General features: G+C 48.6%; 1 protein-coding gene across 1 annotated transcript in view; it reads left to right on the plus strand.

The window, feature by feature from the left end:
* Window positions 1-5,376: 5,376 nt before the first annotated feature.
* The window catches only part of BCLAF3 (BCLAF1 and THRAP3 family member 3), a 205,818-nt gene continuing 192,851 nt past the window's right edge, over window positions 5,377-18,343 (plus strand). The window contains exon 1 of the mRNA XM_082245414.1: window positions 5,377-5,468. The gene's annotated coding sequence lies outside the window, so the exon portion shown is untranslated. The remainder of the gene's footprint in view (window positions 5,469-18,343) is intronic.

Raw genomic sequence — 18,343 nt, forward strand, 5'->3', positions numbered from 1 at the left:
CTTTTCCAGGATTTTCATGACCGTACGAACCCTGGTACTCGGTGTACAGAGGACTGTGTAACCCGCAGTGTGCTCAGTGTACAGAGGACTGTGTAACCCACAGTGTGCTCGGTGTGTAGAGGACTGTGCATCCCGCAGTGTGCTCGGTGTACAGAGGACTGTGTAACCCGCAGTGTGCTCGGTGTACAGAGGAATGTGCAACCCGCAGTGTGCTCGGTGTACAGAGGACTGTGCAACCCGCAGTGTGCTCGTGCACAGAGGACTGTATAACCCGTAGTGTGCTCGGTGTACAGAGGACTGTGTAGCCCGCAGTGTACTCGGTGTATAGAGGACTGTGTAACCCACAGTGTGCTCGGTGTGTAGAGGACTGTGTAACCCGCAGTGTGCTCGGTGTGTAGAGGACTGTGTAACCCGCAGTGTACAGAGGACCATGTAAGCCGCAGTGTACTCGGTGTGTAGAGGACTGTGCATTCCGCAGTGTGCTCGGTGTACAGAGGACTGTGTAGCCCGCAGTGTACTCGGTGTACAGAGGACTGTGTAACCCGCAGTGTGCTCGGTGTGTAGAGGACTGTGTAACCCGCAGTGTGCTCGGTGTACAGAGGACTGTGTAACCCGCAGTGTGCTCGGTGTACAGAGGACTGTGTAGCCCGCAGTGTACTCGGTGTACAGAGGACTGTGTAACCCGCAGTGTACTCGGTGTGTATAGAGGACTGTGTAACCCGCAGTGTACTTGGTGTACAGAGGACTGTGTAACCCGCAGTGTACTCGGTGTACAGCCGAGGACTGTGTAACCTGCAGTGTACTAGGTGTATAGAGGACTGTGTAACCCGCAGTGTACTCGGTGTACAGAGGACTGTGTACAGCAGAGGACTGTGTAACCTGCAGTGTACTAGGTGTATAGATGACTGTGTAACCCGCAGTGTACTCGGTGTACAGAGGACTGTGTAACCCGCAGTGTGCTCGGTGTACAGAGGACTGTGTAACCCGCAGTGTGCTCGGTGCACAGAGGACTGTGTAACCCGCAGTGTACTCGGTGTACAGAGGACTGTGTAACCCGCAGTGTGCTCGGTGTACAGAGGACTGTGTAACCCGCAGTGTGCTCGGTGCACAGAGGACTGTGTAACCCGCAGCGTGCTCGGTGCACAGAGGACTGTGTAACCCGCAGCGTGCTCGGTGTACAGAGGACTGTGTAACCCGCAGTGTGCTCGGTGTACAGAGGACTGTGTAACCCGCAGTGTGCTCGGTGTAGAGGACTGTGCAACCCGCAGTGTACTCGATGTACAGAGGACTGTGTAACCCGCAGTATGCTCGGTGTACAGAGGACTGTGCATCCCGCAGTGTGCTCGGTGTACAGAGGACTGTGCATCCCGCAGTCTGCTCGGTGTACAGAGGACTGTGTAACCCGCAGTGTACTCGGTGTACAGCAGGGGACTGTGTAACCCGCAGTGTACTCGGTGTACAGCAGACCACGCAGTGTGCTCGGTGCACAGAGGACTGTGTAACCCGCAGTGTACTCGGTGTACAGCAGACCACGCAGTGTGCTCGGTGCACAGAGGACTGTGTAACCCGCAGTGTGCTCGGTGTACAGCAGAGGACTGTGTAACCCGCAGTGTACTCGGTGTACAGAGGACTGTGTACAGCAGAGGACTGTGTAACCCGCAGTGTACTCGGTGTACAGCAGAGGACTGTGTAACCCGCAGTGTACTAGGTGTATAGAGGACTGTGTAACCCGCAGTGTGCTCGGTGTACAGAGGACTGTGTAACCCGCAGTGTGCTCGGTGTACAGAGGACTGTGTAACCCGCAGTGTGCTCGGTGCACAGAGGACTGTGTAACCCGCAGTGTGCTCGGTGTACAGAGGACTGTGTAACCCGCAGTGTGCTCGGTGTACAGAGGACTGTACATCCCGCAGTGTGCTCGGTGTACAGAGGACTGTGTAACCCGCAGTGTGCTCGGTGCACAGAGGACTGTGTAACCCGCAGTGTGCTCGGTGCACAGAGGACTGTGTAACCCGCAGTGTGCTCGGTGTACAGAGGACTGTGTAACCCGCGGTGTGCTCGGTGTACAGAGGACTGTGTAACCCGCAGTGTGCTCGGTGTACAGAGGACTGTGTAACCCGCAGTGTGCTCGGTGTACAGAGGACTGTGCATCCCGCAGTGTGCTCAGTGTACAGAGGACTGTGTAACCCGCAGTGTGCTCGGTGTACAGAGGACTGTACATCCCGCAGTGTGCTCGGTGTACAGAGGACTGTGTAACCCGCAGTGTGCTCGGTGCACAGAGGACTGTGTAACCCGCAGTGTGCTCGGTGTACAGCAGAGGACTGTGTAACCCGCAGTGTGCTCGGTGTGTAGAGGACTGTGTAACCCGCAGTGTGCTCGGTGTACAGAGGACTGTGTAGCCCGCAGTGTGCTCGTGCACAGAGGACTGTATAACCCGTAGTGTGCTCGGTGTACAGAGGACTGTGTAGCCCGCAGTGTACTCGGTGTACAGAGGACTGTGTAACCCGCAGTGTGCTTGGTGTGTAGAGGACTGTGTAACCCGCAGTGTACAGAGGACCATGTAAGCCGCAGTGTACTCGGTGTGTAGAGGACTGTGCATCCCGCAGTGTGCTCGGTGTACAGAGGACTGTGTAGCCCGCAGTGTACTCGGTGTACAGAGGACTGTGTAACCCACAGTGTGCTTGGTGTGTAGAGGACTGTGTAACCCGCAGTGTGCTCGGTGTGTAGAGGACTGTGTAACCCGCAGTGTACAGAGGACCATGTAAGCCGCAGTGTACTCGGTGTGTAGAGGACTGTGCATCCCGCAGTGTGCTCGGTGTACAGAGGACTGTGTAACCCACAGTGTGCTTGGTGTGTAGAGGACTGTGTAACCCACAGTGTGCTTGGTGTGTAGAGGACTGTGTAACCCGCAGTGTGCTCGGTGTGTAGAGGACTGTGTAACCCGCAGTGTACAGAGGACCATGTAAGCCGCAGTGTACTCGGTGTGTAGAGGACTGTGCATCCCGCAGTGTGCTCGGTGTACAGAGGACTGTGTAGCCCGCAGTGTACTCGGTATACAGAGGACTGTGTAACCCGCAGTGTGCTCGGTGTGTAGAGGACTGTGTAACCCGCAGTGTGCTCGGTGTACAGAGGACTGTGTAACCCGCAGTGTGCTCGGTGTACAGAGGACTGTGTAGCCCGCAGTGTACTCGGTGTACAGAGGACTGTGTAACCCGCAGTGTGCTCGGTGTGTATAGAGGACTGTGTAACCCGCAGTGTACTTGGTTTACAGAGGACTGTGTAACCCGCAGTGTACTCGGTGTACAGCAGAGGACTGTGTAACCCCCAGTGTACTCGGTGTACAGCAGACCGCGCAGTGTGCTCGGTGCACAGAGGACTGTGTAACCCGCAGTGTACTAGGTGTATAGAGGACTGTGTAACCCGCAGTGTACTCGGTGTACAGAGGACTGTGTACAGCAGAGGACTGTGTAACCCGCAGTGTACTAGGTGTGTAGAGGACTGTGTAACCCGCAGTGTGCTCGGTGTACAGAGGACTGTGCATCCCGCAGTGTGCTCGGTGTACAGAGGACTGTGCATCCCGCAGTGTGCTCGGTGTACAGAGGACTGTGTAACCCGCAGTGTGCTCGGTGTACAGAGGACTGTGCATCCCGCAGTGTGCTCGGTGCACAGATGACTGTGTAACCCGCAGTGTGCTCGGTGTACAGCAGATGACTGTGTAACCCGCAGTGTGCTCGGTGTACAGAGGACTGTGCATCCCGCAGTGTGCTCGGTGTACAGAGGACTGTGTAGCCCGCAGTGTACTCGGTATACAGAGGACTGTGTAACCCGCAGTGTGCTCGGTGTGTAGAGGACTGTGTAACCCGCAGTGTGCTCGGTGTACAGAGGACTGTGTAACCCGCAGTGTGCTCGGTGTACAGAGGACTGTGTAGCCCGCAGTGTACTCGGTGTACAGAGGACTGTGTAACCCGCAGTGTGCTCGGTGTGTATAGAGGACTGTGTAACCCGCAGTGTACTTGGTTTACAGAGGACTGTGTAACCCGCAGTGTACTCGGTGTACAGCAGAGGACTGTGTAACCCCCAGTGTACTCGGTGTACAGCAGACCGCGCAGTGTGCTCGGTGCACAGAGGACTGTGTAACCCGCAGTGTACTAGGTGTATAGAGGACTGTGTAACCCGCAGTGTACTCGGTGTACAGAGGACTGTGTACAGCAGAGGACTGTGTAACCCGCAGTGTACTAGGTGTGTAGAGGACTGTGTAACCCGCAGTGTGCTCGGTGTACAGAGGACTGTGCATCCCGCAGTGTGCTCGGTGTACAGAGGACTGTGCATCCCGCAGTGTGCTCGGTGTACAGAGGACTGTGTAACCCGCAGTGTGCTCGGTGTACAGAGGACTGTGCATCCCGCAGTGTGCTCGGTGCACAGATGACTGTGTAACCCGCAGTGTGCTCGGTGTACAGCAGATGACTGTGTAACCCGCAGTGTGCTCGGTGTACAGAGGACTGTGCATCCCGCAGTGTGCTCGGTGTACAGAGGACTGTGTAGCCCGCAGTGTACTCGGTATACAGAGGACTGTGTAACCCGCAGTGTGCTCGGTGTGTAGAGGACTGTGTAACCCGCAGTGTGCTCGGTGTACAGAGGACTGTGTAACCCGCAGTGTGCTCGGTGTACAGAGGACTGTGTAGCCCGCAGTGTACTCGGTGTACAGAGGACTGTGTAACCCGCAGTGTGCTCGGTGTGTATAGAGGACTGTGTAACCCGCAGTGTACTTGGTTTACAGAGGACTGTGTAACCCGCAGTGTACTCGGTGTACAGCAGAGGACTGTGTAACCCCCAGTGTACTCGGTGTACAGCAGACCGCGCAGTGTGCTCGGTGCACAGAGGACTGTGTAACCCGCAGTGTACTAGGTGTATAGAGGACTGTGTAACCCGCAGTGTACTCGGTGTACAGAGGACTGTGTACAGCAGAGGACTGTGTAACCCGCAGTGTACTAGGTGTGTAGAGGACTGTGTAACCCGCAGTGTGCTCGGTGTACAGAGGACTGTGCATCCCGCAGTGTGCTCGGTGTACAGAGGACTGTGCATCCCGCAGTGTGCTCGGTGTACAGAGGACTGTGTAACCCGCAGTGTGCTCGGTGTACAGAGGACTGTGCATCCCGCAGTGTGCTCGGTGCACAGATGACTGTGTAACCCGCAGTGTGCTCGGTGTACAGCAGATGACTGTGTAACCCGCAGTGTGCTCGGTGTACAGAGGACTGTGCATCCCGCAGTGTGCTCGGTGTAGCTCTGCAGTGTGTAGTGCGGGGCTGAGCTTTCACTTCCGGGGGAGGACACACACACAGACACTCTCTCTCCTCTCTCTCTCTCTCTCACACACACACACAAGGCTGTAATAGAGTTGTGATCACATCGGATGATCGGACTCCTCAGACTGGATCACAGAGCACGGATCGGATCACATCGCCCCCGCACAGGTAAGAGATCTCCCCCGGTAATGCTGTATATGGGGCGCTGACAGGCTGATCCCTGCTGCAGCACATAACCCGGTGCTCGCTGATCTCCCATGGGTGCTGTAGATAGGGGGAAGGGGAGATCACCTTGTAGGGCCCCCTCCTCCTGTAATCTGATTACTGTCGGTATGTCGGATCTCCCTGTGTAATCCCCTCCTCCACTCTCCTTTCATTTCTCTTAGTTTCCTTTTGTTCCCCTTCCTCTGATCTCTCTCCGGTATGTAGCAGCGGCATGCACATTCCATAACAGGCTGACTGCAAACTTCATCTGTCTTCTGATGAGTGGTGTGCATGAAGAGGGACATCAATCATCATCCTCATCATATCAGATCACCATCCTCATCCTCCTCACCCTGCACTCTGCACATTGTCTGTAGGGCATTTCTGGGGAGAAGGAACTTTTATGATCATTTTTCCTGGATGTCATTCTGCAGTCAGAATTCTGCCTCCTGCGTATGATCCTAATCGATGGTAGCCATGCACAGGACGATTTTATATACAATCATATTCTATATAGATTTAGGCCCCTCTCACACAGGCGCCTCAGTCTTGCCGATTCCACTTGCTCAGTCGGGGATCGCTTTGCTGAGCAGGCGGATGACAGGTCCTGTTTGCTCCGCTGTGTGGAGCGGACACAGACACAGTCCTGCCCTCCTCTATGGGGAAATCGGGTGGAAACAGACCGCCTGTCCATTTTTCATCCTATCTGATATGCCAGACAGATGGGAAACAGGACCAGCATCTGTCTGGATTTTGCAGTATCGGATGGTGGCGGGTGTCAGCGCTGACATCCGCCGCTCCATAGGGGAGACTGGAGGGTCCGATCAGGTCCACCTGAAAAACTGACAGGTGGACCTGATCGTAAAGCCCATGTGAAGGCCTCTGACACACAGCTGAGCTGCAGTTTTAGGCCATCTAAGGCCCCTTTCACACAGGCGGGACCGTTCAGATCTGATCTGAACGGTCCCCCATGCATCTCTATGGGGGATCGGGTGCCAGCAGAGACATGTCTGCTGATATCTGATCCGATCTGTCAAATCTGGACAGATGGAAACCCTATTTTCCATCCGTCCAGCGGATGGGATGGGATCGGATGAAAACGAACCGACGGTCCGTTCCCATGCGATTTCCCCCATAGAGATGCATGGGGAACTGACAGCTGTGACAGTGCGGAGACACAGCTGTCATCCCCCTGCTCAGCGGGGGATCGGCAGCTCGATCCCCCGCTGAGAAAAACGGAATCCGTCCGACGGACGGATAGTGTGAAAGGGGCCTAAAGTCCACAATACAGCCATGCTTTGCGTCACTGCAAATTTAACACAGCATGTTGAGGTGACAGGCTTCGCTGCCTGTCAAACTCGGCCATTTAAAGTGGTTGTAAAGCCTAAAGGTATTTTTACCCTAGTACAGCCTTTTTCAACCAGGGTGCCTTGAGGTTTCTTCAGGGGTGTCTTGGCAAAATGCCTAAAAATTGCCCAAAAATTGTATACAAGCCGGGGTGTGGATAAAGCCTGCCTTTTAGTTAAACAAAGCCACATGTTTTCATTGTGAGCCATTACAACCTTCTAACCGCCAACTTCCCAATGACCAATGGCATCACCAGTTGAAAAGGAGGATGTTAGCTGCCTGCATAGCATTCTTGTTTGACCCTCCCCTGCCCCTCTATATCAGCAGTGAGGGCATCTTAGTGGGGTGTTGGAGAAAAATTGAGGGAGAAGAGAAACATTGGTATACTAGTCAGAACCAGTTTGCAAAAGTGTAATTGCTTTAGAAGAATAAATCACCTCTAACGCTGGGTGGTTCTACATGTGTGGATGTTTCTATGTTATGCAAAACTATTAGAATCGTTTTTACATTTTAGAATGGGGTGCCTCAAGACTGTCCATGCTTTTTAAGGGGGTGCCTCGAGACTGTCTATAATTTTGAAAGGGTGTCTTGATTAAAAAAAGGTTGAGTGAGAAACACTGCCCTAGTACATTGTATGCATTAGGGTAAAAAAATTTTTTTTTTTTGCTGGATCCAGCTGCCCCACCCCCCTTTTTCTTAGCTGAGCCCGATCTATTGGCTCCCACTACTGTCAACCAAATGCTGTGATGGGGGGTGCTGAGCCGCCTGCTCTGCATCAATAGACGAGTCAATAGAAGTCAAATTAAATCACTAGTAAAAAGGCTTGATTTAAATCAACTTGATTTAAATCATAATCTGTTATAAGCAACTGTCATCTCTGTTCCACAGCGACTACCCCTCTGACCTGCTGTTGAGTCACCGACAGTCCCATTTACTTTAATGGGAGGGCTGGTGAGGCTGCACTGACACAACAAGGTGAGGAACGTAGTTAGAATCTTTAATATTTGCATACAAAAAGGTTTCCTATTAAGAATAATAAGCTGTTAGGTTAGCAAAACAGCGATATCAGAACCAATTCAATCATACAGTTTGTAGTGTACAAACAATGGGATAAAGGAATATTCCTGAACTTTGTTTTATCTCATGGTTCCTGTGAAATTGTGTGAATGCATCAATGCAGTGCATGTTATCTCAGCTTGCAGAGCTTGGATTCATTGAATGAGTTTACCAAAAATGTAAATATTGCATAATATACAGCCTCACGCTACATAACTAAGCTCCATTTCATACTGAATAAACAAAATGTTTAATGTATCTTAAATAGAAAACTATCTTTAGATAGATTTTTACCACAAAAGCGTTTTATTAAAATAAAGTTGATTAAAAAAAAAATCTGATTTCTATAAAAAAAAAAAAATTAGATTCAAACAAAAAAAATCAGATTATTTTTGTTTAAATCCTTAATTTTTATCCACCCCATCTCTATCCAGTGATGTCCACAAGTGCCTCAGCCGTCCTGGACTTTCCCTGGCTGAGACATAGCAGCAGCGCCATTAGCTCCAGCTGCTGTCAATCAAAGTCAGCCAATCAGGAAAGATAGGGGGTGGGGCCGAACCGGGTCTCCATGTCTGAATGGCTGCATGGAGCTATGGCTTGGATTGGGTGCCCCCATAGCAAGCTGCTTGCTGTGAGGGCACTTGACAGGAGGGAGAGGCCAAAGAGGGACCTGAGAAGAGGAGGATCTTGGCTGCTCTGTGCAAATCCACTGCACAGAGCAGGTAAGTATAAAATGTTTATTATTTTTATAGAAAAAAAACTGAGACTTTACAATCACTTTAAGTAAGACACCTAATGATCTTTTTGATCTTCCAATTTTATTTCAGATCAGGCAGTAAATCCACCGGGATTATGATCATATATGAAATTGTTTCATGTATGACCACCATTACTCAGATCAGAAATACACCTAGAAGTTCGAAGAAGATTGATACTCAATGTGCCATGCTCTCAAAAGTCCCAATCAATCAACTACTTTTCTAAGATCAGATTTTCCATCTAGATTAATTTTGGTAAAATCAAGCGGTTTTGCTCAGAATTGATAGATAACACATAATGGGGTTGATTTACTAAGGCTCCTTTCACACGGTCCGCTCCGTCAGCGGACTCCGTGCCGCTCAGCGGGGGATCGATACACTGATCCCCACTGAGCAGGCAGGTGACAGCAGTGTGCGGAGGTAGTTGTCAGAGCCCCGCTGCTCTCTATGGGGAATCGGATGAGAGCGGATCCGATCCCCTGGATCGATGGAAAATAGGGTTTCCATCCGTCCGGATTTCACGGGACAGGATCGGATGCGGATGGTAGCGGGTGTCAGCGGACATATTTCTGCTGACATCCGCTGCCCCATAGGGATTCATGGAGGATCCAATCAGATCCGACATAAAAAAACTGACAGGTTGATCTGATCGGATCGTTTGGGTGAAAGGACCCTAAAACTAGAGAGTGCAAAATCTGGTGCAGCTGTACATGCTGGCCAATCGGCTTCTAACTTCAGCTTGTCCAAGTAAAAACCTGGAAGCTGATTGGTTTCTATGCAGAGCTGCACCAGATTTTGCACTCTCAAGTTTTAATAAATAATCACATGGTGTCTGTTCGACAACTCAAAGATCTGATTCATTTTTCCAGTTGTGTGAAAAGTCCTTAGATCAGACCTTTAGTTTAGATCAAATCATAATGTGTATGACCTCCTCAATAAGAGGTATTCTTTCCCAATTTGCCTTTTTCTTTTCTCGTGGTTAGTGGTTTTTGTTCCTTTTGTTGTTATTAATGTGATGGATTTCTTTTTGTGGTTTTATTGTTCTCCTTTTGTTTTGCAGTTTATATATATCTCCTCATATTGTATAAACTAGGCTTTATGGCATGTTCTTCATGCATGACAGACTTGTGTCACATCCAGGAGTCATGCAGTGTTTAGAGCCCAGGAAACTGCAGATGGATCTATAGGAATCCTGGGAAGAACTGCAATGATCCACAAATAATTTTATTAATATTATAAGGGATTTATATAGAGCTAACAGTTTGTGCAGCACTTTACAAAATATAGGGAGACAGTACAGTTACAATACAGTTCAAGACGAGGGTTCAGGGGGCCCCGCTGACAAGAGCTTACAATAATTGTTTGACAGAGTATACTGGCCATTGTTGGGATGTTTTTAAAACGTTTACATGACTTTTAAGTAGATCACATATGTCAAACAATAGGCCGTGGGCCGAATCCGGCCCAGCAGGCCTTGTCATGTGGCCCTCTCACAAAGTTTTGCAGCCAGAACGTGGTAGAACTCTATTCCGCCACTCTGGCTCCCACTCTCCGTTTCTCGCTTCTATACAGCTTTGAGTTTAGAGGCTTCCAGATGTAACAGATCTCTCACGTCAGGGCACAGCGGGAACAGCTGTCCAGAATGTGAGAGGGAGAGCGATCTACCTGCAAGGCAGCATCGCCTACGCAGGGAGGTATAACAGCCAAATACACAGGTAGTAGAGAGAGCCACCTACACAGAATAGTACTAGAGCCGCCTACATAGGGAGTTACTAAAGCTGGGCAAGGTAGGGGGAGTTGTTGTTGCACGCTGTACAAAGTGCACCCCTAAACCCTGCACTCTGTGCATAGCACACCCCTGCACGCTACACTTCATACATAGTGTACTCCTGAACTGTGCGCTCTGTGCATAGAGCACTCCTGAACTGTGCGCTCTGTGCATAGAGCACTCCTGAACTGTGCGCTCTGTGCATAGAGCACTCCTGATCTGTGCGCTCTGTGCATAGAGCACTCCTGATCTGTGCGCTCTGTGCATAGAGCACTCCTGATCTGTGCGCTCTGTGCATAGAGCACTCCTGAACTGTGCGCTCTGTGCATAGAGCACTCCTGAACTGTGCGCTCTGTGCATAGAGCACTCCTGAACTGTGCGCTCTGTGCATAGAGCACTCCTGAACTGTGCGCTCTGTGCATAGAGCACTCCTGAACTGTGCGCTCTGTGCATAGAGCACTCCTGAACTGTGCGCTCTGTGCATAGAGCACTCCTGAACTGTGCGCTCTGTGCATAGAGCACTCCTGAACTGTGCGCTCTGTGCATAGATCACTCCTGAACTGTGCTCTCTGTGCATAGAGCACTCCTGCACTGTGCGCTCTGTGCATAGAGCACTCCTGCACTGTGCGCTCTGTGCATAGAGCACTCCTGCACTGTGCGCTCTGTGCATAGAGCACTCCTGCACTGTGCGCTCTGTGCATAGAGCACTCCTGCACTGTGCGCTCTGTGCATAGAGCACTCCTGCACTGTGCGCTCTGTGCATAGAGCACTCCTGAACTGTGCGCTCTGTGCATAGAGCACTCCTGAACTGTGCGCTCTGTGCATAGAGCACTCCTGAACTGTGCGCTCTGTGCATAGAGCACTCCTGCACTGTGCACTCTGTGCATAGAGCACTCCTGCACTGTGCACTCTGTGCATAGAGCACTCCTGAACTGTGCGCTCTGTGCATAGAGCACTCCTGCACTGTGCGCTCTGTGCATAGAGCACTCCTGCACTGTGCGCTCTGTGCATAGAGCACTCCTGAACTGTGCGCTCTGTGCATAGAGCACTCCTGAACTGTGCGCTCTACATAACGCACACGCCTGAAGTCGGCACTCTGTACGTAACGCACTCCTGAAGTCGGCACTCTGTACGAACGCACCCCAGATACAGCCGGCCCTTTGATGACAGCCATACTGCTGACGTGGCCAATGATGAAATTGAGTTTGACACCCCTGAACTAGAAGAGACCTTTAGTAATCTCTTTCTGAAAATATCAGATGTGGGGCTGTCTTTAGTTTTTTTCTTTTTTTAAAATGATTTTAAAGGAAACTTAAAAAAACAAACATATTGTTATAGTCCCAGAACAGCCCCAAACCTCCTCTTCTTGGGTCCCCCGCTGGTGCGTCTCCTCTTCTCAGTGTGCTGCTACAGGGAGCAGCTTCATATCTTCCTATCATGGCAAACCTGTGGGCTCGATCCTGAGCTGCACTGAATGCGTCAAGTAAAGACTCCGGCAAATACAGGGGGGGGGGGGGGTGATACTGATACCTAAACATTTTTTATCTTAATGCAGGGAATGCTTTAAGGTAAAAAATGATTAGGCATTTGTGAGTAGTGTGATTGAACCCTAAACACCCCCCCCCCCCTGTGCTTACCTCCTTGAGTAACCAGTGCTCATGCAGCCGGTGCAGCGGTCTGGGAATTTGAAATTCCCGCTCTTCTCCCTCTTCTTTCTGCAGGGCTTTCTGGACCAATCAAAGCAATGCTGTGTGTTTTATCTGACCAGTCAGAATCCCTGTGATCCATTCTGGAAACGATGCAGAAATAAAGGGGAGAAAGGTGGGCATTTCAAACCCCCGGACTGCTGCACCAGCTGCATAGGCACTGACAGCTTATCACCCACAGAGGTAAGTACAGCTGAAGGTGGAAAGGGATTAGGTTGTAAATTCTCCTTTTCATTTTTACACTTTTAAAAATGATTTTCTAAACATTTTCCCCAATTATAGATGTTTTTTCTTACAAGGACCGTCACTGAGATATGTTTTATAACATCTGTGTGCATGTAAGCTAATGTTCTGTGTTAGTGACTACAGAGATATAGCCGAGGGAAAGCACCCAGGTGTATGTATCCTTAGGGGTTGTATTGCTGTCTGGCATTTACCCCACGCTGCTTCCCTAGGAGGAATTCCGCCTCTGTTAGTATTCACAGTTGCTGACTTCAAATGCTCGAATAGGAAATAATGGCTGCAGACAACCTTTTTCCAGCTGCTGTTATATAAGGGCTTCTTTTTCAAATAGGCTGCTGACAGTGGTACCAGTGTCATCATAGAAGAACAGGCATCGGATACATTTTTCCAACTTGATTTGGGATCTAGTCTCTAACACTGTGTGGCAATCATTAGGGCTCATCGATTGGAATTGTTTTCCTGTGCTTGTGACTGCATGTCAGAAATCTTACTAATGGAGCAGTGCACATGGCAGTTTACAGGCTGCGTTTAACCTGCTTTGTGTTGCGCTGTATTTATTTGGACACGGCATATCCTAGGTATGTTTAAGCTGCAGGTCAAGTAAAGTCTTTTCTTGTCAAATTCTGATTTTCCTTTTAAATATGACTGCATGTGTTTGAATGAAAAGCGCAGAGTTTGACTAGAACACGCGTCCACATTTATACTTGTTGGTGTGTGTGCGTATGGTCTGTTGTATAAGTGCAGAAAATACAGCTCCTTTTTCTGCGGCCCCTTTTATTCTTAAATTTTATTGTCCAAATTTGTTGGTTTAGATAAAAAAAAAAAATTGTTGCTGGAGGATGTAGTAAAATTAGAGTACGAAGTGCTGAAAAACACTAAAGTGAAAGTTAATTTTTATGAAAAAAAAAAACTTACCCCAATATATATATATATATATATATATATATATATATATATATATATATATATATATATATATATATATATATATATACAGTGGTGTATTTAGGTTTTGTGCTGCCCTAGGCCTGACTAAACTTGTGCACCTCCTAATTTAAATATGACCCATCCCTTCCTGTAAAGGCCACACCCCTTCCTGTTTATGACCCGCCCTGTCATCTGTAAATCGCAGACCACAACCACAGTCTATCAGTGCAGCCTCATCAGTTCCCATAAGTTCAGCCTAATCAGTTCCCATAAGTTCAGCCTCATCAGTGCCCATCAGTGCTGCCTTATCAGTGCAGCCTCATTAGTGCCCATCAGTGCAGTTTATCAGTACCCACTATTGCTGCCTCATCAGTGGCCATTAAAGCAGCATATTAGTGCCCATCAGTACAGCCTATTAGTGCCCATCAGTGCAGCATATGAGTGCCCATCAGTGCCTGGGGCAGATGAGAGTAGCATTTGGCTGCAGTGCCACACTTATTAGCATTGGCGGCCATCGGGCCAGTTGTATTAAGTGTGGTCCGCGGCCTGCAGTCTGTCCGAATGTCCTGACCGTCCGGTATTATCACACTGGTAGGTAGCAGTGTGACCGCTTTATGGGGGTACCAGACTGATTTGTCTCCTGGACCCTGCCTCTGGCCCAATTCACCACATAAGACTGGCACTATACAAAGGTGTAGCGCAAGCCAGGGGGGACCCTTTTCGCGCCGGGAGGAGGCTGTTTTGTTTTCGTGCAGGGTGCAGCTTTTTGCTGCCCCCCCTGCAAAGTGCCGCCCTAGGCCTGGGCCTTGTTGGCCTATGCCAAGATACAGCACTGTATATATATATATAATATATATATATATAAATAACAAAAAAAAAAAGGTCCAAATGGATAACCCACCCTCTCCATGCTCCAACGAAGCACTCCATGTTCATTTGCTGGTCCTCTTCTGGGTTGAATGATGCCCAACAACATCCAACCCACTCCCGATGAGTCCAGGCGGTCAATGATGGTCCTTGGGGGTGTTATCTTCTGGGACTCCTTGACTGAGTGGTCCTCGCTTATTTTTAGACTGGTGCTGGCTCTGCCAGGAGATCAGGTTGTCACTGCTCAAGGAACCCTGGTTTAGAAAGGTGGCTCTTTAGCTGGATTTGCACATTGCGTTTTGTTAATACCCATTATTTTTGATTGTGCTGTCAACGTACAGCTATGGAGGTTTTAGGAGCTGTAAACCCTTACATATACCCAGTGAAGTGACTGGCCTCAGGTGATACACAGAGATGAAACAAATCCTCTTACACAAGTTGTACCTTTCTATCTGCAGCCCTCTCTTCTTTACATCTGAAATGCTGAATTATAAAACTTGTCAGAGTTCAGAAAAAATGGGGGCGAGAACTGAAGTTACACTCTGCAGAGCTCAGTGAGGAGAGCCACTGAGAGCTGATTGGAGTGAAAGGACACCCCTCTCCACACAGGAACAGAGATGAGTCTGTCAATCAGCTGGAGGTCCCTCCCCTGTCATCATTTTTCTCTTGGTGTCAGGGAAACTTGTCACAAGTGATTCATGCTGATAACAGAGGAACGAAACAGCAGACAGAAATAACACTTAGTGCTCTTAACTGAGACATGTACACACTATAGAGGGATATGTTTTGTTCATATTTCATGTCTGAGGTTTACAACCACTTTAACACACCTGCACATTGTTTCAACACAGGATGCCACAAATGGCTCACATTTATGTGTTCTAGGTGCTATTGTTAAAGCACAATAGAGGTATGCATTATTGTGTGTTGCGAAAATAGACGAGCAGGCAGTATGTCACCATGGTTGGTGTAACTCAAGTTCATGGGGTAATGATTCTATGTGCCAGCTTTTTGGGCACTATGTTCGATATGCTTGAGATCATTTTCCAAAGAATTTTCTTTGGCAAGTTTTTTACAAGGCAGTTGTGACAAACTCACTCAGGACAGGGGCTTTTGGAGTGGACTGCATGCTAGCCTCTTGTCTACTGACTATGGGCCCTGGCTTGTGAGGGAACACTGCTCTTTGTGGGGTGTATGCTGGGGGGAGTCCGGGGACCCTTGGGGGTAAGGTTATTTTTGTTTCAAGTCCATATCTCCCCAAGACATACAGACGCTGGGACTCTAGGCCTAGGATCCATGTTAAAGGCCCAGATTCCTATGGCCAATAGTCTACTGCTTCGCACAGTTAGACTCAGGGCAGATGCTAATGTCATCAGCTCAACCACATGTCTTCCACACATTATTGATTGTGCTGATTAACTCACCCAGTGTCTATGGTGGGCATGTGTTTACACATATTAATGTGTATTGTATTTCATTAGCTCAATGATGGCAAGTCTGCTAGTTAATTAGCTCAAGTTAATTAAATCACTGTCATCTATTGGTTGCTAGTGGGAAAGTAGAATACTGTTTGTGTTGGTTGTTCCTTAGATATGGTAATTATATTTCTGTACACAATTTCATCTGCATAGGATAATGTTATCAGGCACCTGACCTGGTGGGGTAAATATTTGGTGTGAGTTTGTTCAATAAATGTTCCAGACCTTTACGAGCTATTCTCAGCTTGTTTTGTATGGGGGCGGCTAGAATATCTGATATCTATGTTCAAGACTGAAGGAAGCGGTATTCTGACGGAAGCACACCAGCACATTATGGGGTCGCAGTTCCATTACACTAGTTTTTCAGATCTTGCCTCAACTTTTCCCATTTGCACAGGTTTGGGACCGTTATACAGAATGATGCCCCGTACACACGTGCAGATTATCTGAAGACTTTTGTCTTCAGATTTACCTTTTTTATGTAGTACAAGGGCCTGCCGGATTGCATACAAATTGAAAGTGTTTAGGTTTGACCTCATATTATATGGTTTTGGTAAGTCTACAGACAAAAGTCTTCAGATAATCTGCACGTGTGTACGGGGCATGAGGAAACACACCTGCATAGCCAATTTGTATACACATACTAGGGCCAAGTTAGAGAGAAGCCAATCAGCATGTCTTTGGAGTGTGGTAGGAAACCACCAAAATGAACCCACGCAAGCACAGGGAGAATGTGCAGACTCGATGCAGAAAATGTCCTGGCCGAAATGCTATTTAAGAAACCCCATTACTGAAAAGCCATAAAAACTAACCATTTAAGCAGTTGTGCTGTCCCAAGGTATGTATTATCCTTAGAATCTCTTCACATCTGAGCGATTTTCAGCTTGAAAATCGCTCAGCTGTGAAGCTCAAGAACGCCCAACAAGCCAAATCCCATTCATTTCAATGGCCCCTGTTCAAATATGAGCGTTCTGTCGCCTGAAGCAACTTGCCTTTCGCTCAAAAAAAGTACATCAGCTTCTTTTTGGCAGATTACTAGCATTTTTGGCCCCATAGACTTTAATAGAAATGCCTGAAAACATGTGACTTAAGCGTTTTACAAGCGTTTTTGTGCTCGTTTTCTGCTCAAACAAAAGCTCTCCACCATGTGCAGAACAGAAAAGTGTGTTTCTTTCCTTTTCGTTTTTGTTAAATTTCAGTTAGTTTCCTAAATTTCTAACAAATTTAAAATTTTCAGAACGATTGGAATTCGAATCGGTTGAAAAATGATCGACCGATTCAAGTTCTGTGTGAAGAATAGCTGGTGGTTAAGCAGCGGGCTGGGAACCAATGAGTCATCAGCTGTTATCAGGCTTCCCCACTGATAGCTGAATGTAAAAAAAAAGAAAATGCCTGCAATATAAAATAAACTGAAAAACAACATAGGGTCCCCCTAATCCATGCCAGGCACTTAGGTCTTGTATGGATTATAAGGGAAATCCCACGCCAAAATTAAAAAATATAAAATGGAGTGCCCCCCCCAAATTTATACCAGACCCTTATCCAAACATGCAGGCTAGGACAGGGGGGGGGGGATTGCTTTGCTCTGCCCCTCCCAACCCAAAGCACCTTGTCCCAATGTTGATAGGGACAGGGGCCTCTTCCCCACAACCTTGGGCTGTGGTTGTGAGGGTCTGAAGGCAGGGAGGCTTATCGGAATTTGGAAGCCACCTTTATTAGGAGGTAATGAAGGCTAACCGCCGACTGCCCTGTTCCTCTGTGACACACACATTTAGCTAAGGGGCAGAGTCACCGGATGATGTCAGTGACGGGTGACCCCCCCCACGTGACGTCATCGACCCAGCATGCATCGGTACTATGTACCCCATACTCATTGACATGGGGGGAGCTGGGATCTGGGGGCCCCCTTATTAAAAGGGGCTTCCAGATTCTGATAAGTCCCCTTGCACACAGACCCCCACAACCACAGCCCAGGGTTGTGGGGAAGAGGCCCCCCCATTTTGAGGGCATGTGGCCTGGTTTGGTTCAGGAGGGGGGCCACTCGCTCGTTCCTCCCCTTTTTCCTCTCCTGCTGAGCTTCATGTTCGGATAAGGGCCTGGTATTGATTGGGGGGACCTGACACTGTTCTCTTTAGTTTATTTTTCATTGCTGGCATTCTTTTTTTTACATTCAGCTGTCAGTGGGGAAGCCTGCTGACAGCCGATGACTCATCGGTTGTTAAGGATGGGGCGGCCGGCTTCCTGGCCCGCTGCTTAACTAGCTATTCTTCACACAGAATTCGAATCGGTCTATCAATTTTCGACCAATCCGAATTGTACATCTCTACCCCTGTTTCCTCAACCTGAAGCTGTAAAAAGCTGCAAAAAACGCTTTAAAGAATGCCCGAAAAATGCCAGTAAATCGCTACGCTCAGGTGTGAATGGAGCCTTAAAGTGTTAATTCGCCCTTTCAGAAAAAATGTAAACACCCACACAGCCACTTCACGCAGCCACTTCAGCTCCCTCCGCTCCATACGGCACTTCTGAGATGGACCAGATCGACTTTAATTGACTAGTGCTGTCACAGTTTATTGGTCTGACCCTTCCCAGAAGCACTGCACATAGAATAAGAGGGAGAGCGGGAATTTAAAGCAGAGTTCCAGCCGTATTTAATTATTTTTTTTTTTAATCCATGTTATATTCGCTAAAT

Source organism: Pelophylax lessonae (genome assembly GCF_965119305.1).
Source record: "Pelophylax lessonae genome assembly, chromosome: 2".
In the NCBI taxonomy this organism is placed as follows: domain Eukaryota; kingdom Metazoa; phylum Chordata; class Amphibia; order Anura; family Ranidae; genus Pelophylax; species Pelophylax lessonae.